The sequence below is a fragment of the Palaemon carinicauda genome, chromosome 45 (assembly GCF_036898095.1).
Source record: "Palaemon carinicauda isolate YSFRI2023 chromosome 45, ASM3689809v2, whole genome shotgun sequence".
Classification (NCBI taxonomy): domain Eukaryota; kingdom Metazoa; phylum Arthropoda; class Malacostraca; order Decapoda; family Palaemonidae; genus Palaemon; species Palaemon carinicauda.
The window spans coordinates 34,629,989-34,632,488 of record NC_090769.1 but is presented as its reverse complement, the minus strand read 5'-3'; the positions used below and the strand labels follow the sequence as shown (position 1 = coordinate 34,632,488).

General features: G+C 33.6%; 1 protein-coding gene across 1 annotated transcript in view; it reads left to right on the top strand.

Moving 5' to 3' along the window:
* The window catches only part of LOC137634906 (microtubule-actin cross-linking factor 1-like), a 1,614,628-nt gene that overhangs the window by 907,068 nt on the left and 705,060 nt on the right, over positions 1-2,500 (top strand). The gene's annotated exons all lie outside the window — the stretch shown is intronic.

The window sequence follows — 2,500 nt, the reverse complement described above, 5'->3', positions numbered from 1 at the left end:
GAAATTTAACAAAGAAAACAAGTGATGTCAAAGAGATCATTAAGCCACTTACTATTGAAAGATGGCGGAACTTTTGTGGTGTCTACGGGTATAGACAGACGTGTCTATTTTTGCCATCCCCATTATAATCAATTAGCGTAGCCGTCCCCTAGTCTCTGGAGTAACAGCAAGTTTCATTTTCTGCTTAGAACTGTCAACTTGATCGAAAACCATTGAAACATACTTTTCCATGAGATGTACTGAGAGTGAAACAAAGTCTTCACAATGATTTTTAAAATTACAATATTGCTCCTTACTCAATACACAAGGGGAATGTGATTCATGATCTCCCAGATAGAATTTCCGTGCGCATTCCAGGCAATAATGGCTTACTAAACTATGGGAAGACATATCGACTACAGTAAGTAAACAATCTAAGAGAGTAAACAATGCAAGTGTGATTGGAGCCTCGCAACAATGATAATCGAAGACGAGATTGACTGATGAGGCAACCTAGGCTTTTCATCACATATCGCTATAGGGTTCCATTCCCTTGTTAAGGGTTTGCAATTATTGAAGCGAAAGAAAATGGAAAATTATATAGGATTTAAAATTTTATTGGAAGGGGTCGTAATTGTGCTAGAGAGAAGCAGCCAGATGAACATAGAAATAAAAGTGTGAGTTGTAAGGAAAGGTATTTAGTAATAAAAAATTTTCCCACATCTTATTTACTTGAGCTCAGTAGCTTCATTGGCAATCCTTCCTTGAGTTAGCACTTTCTCGGTGATTTGTATTTTATTTTCGGCAATAGAAGATAATCATGAGAAACATCACTTTTGTTTTTACTCAAAATGCGTGAAATAGACGCTTTTATCACGAATTTAGATAATGTTTCTACCAAAGCCTTGATGTGTCTATGGTGTTCGCCTATCCTGTGATTATATAACGCCGATATACGGTGTACCTTTACTTTGTTATACATCAGCACTTCAGATTTTTCTTCCAATTTTCCCTGGGTATAGTTCAATTTTATTCTCTTCATATCCTTAAACATTTGAAATCTAGAGTAGATAATGGCATTTTTTGTTGTTGTCTGGGCAATTTTAAGTAAAGTAAAGGTCTGGAAGTATGAAAGCCAAATTAAGGGAAGTACACTGAAACTCTCCAATGTTTATATATATATATATATATATATATATATATATATATATATATATATATATATATATATATATATATAAAGATGTTTTGTATATGTGAAAATTGACCTTACCTTTTTTTCATTCGTGAATACTATTGACTGTTTCTACTCTGTTCGTACGTAAATTGCCTTATATTTGACTGGTTTTGCACTTTAGATCTAATGTTAAGTATATACCGCAACATTACACCCACTGATATAAATTATATGGTTATCCAATGAAATAGTCCTCAGAGACCGTGCTATATTGTGGAATATTTATCTTCTTCTTCGTCTTGTTGTTGTTGTTGTTGTTGTTATTAAAAACCTAGCTGTAATGTAGCTAAAAAGGCTTATATGAAAAACATCCCAAGTTCGAAATAGATACAGAGCGGGAGAAATAATCAGTAAAACTTAAATAGATATCAAAGAGGAATAACAATTATAAGAAAAATATGAACATGACTATATACAAATAGAAAGGAAGTACTAATTTTTTTTTAATGAAGATCAGAGATGACGATAAAGAAACAATAAGGAAAAATCAACTTCTTCATAAACAATTGAGCATCACCGGGTCTTCTATTAAGCCTGCTCTTTACTGTTTAAATAAAAAGATGAAAGGCAAAGTGACCGAAAATCGTGCTTGGGTGTATTTTCAAACATTCTCAAACAAGAAATATCATGCCTGTGTATGCTTTCAAGCAAGAGAATTCTATAGCCTAAGGTAGGGGAAGGCCATGGCAATTTCACATTAAAAGATAGGTGAATTTCACTTTGGCATTGCGGATATTTTCGTCATTGACGTACACTAGACAGCAGAAACTTCCTTATTGTTATACATTACTGATAGGCGATAGGCGATAAAATATGAACATTACCACCTTAGATAGCAAATGTTTTTATGTTGACCAGGCTGACATGAGTCTTTTTATAGTTTATATATGACATATCTGTTTTTGACGTTGTTAATAGTTTATATAGGACACATCTGTTTTGACATTGTTACTGTTTTAGAATGATTTATTGTTAACTTGTTCTCATCATTTATTTATTTCCCTAATTCCTTTCCTCACTGAGCTATTTTTCCTTATTGGAGCCCTTGGGCTTATAGCATCTTGCTTCTCCAACTAGGGTTGTAGCTTGGCTAGTAATGATAATAATAATAATAATAATAATAATAATAATAATACTCTACAGAATTTTTCAGTGTTGTTAATTGTTAGGGTTGTGGTTGGCCGATGTGTTAACTTCCCTGACTGGTGAACGCCAGACTGGGGTTCGAGTCACGCTCAAGCTCTTTAGTTTCTTTGGTCGCTGCAACTTCACCATCTTTGGGAG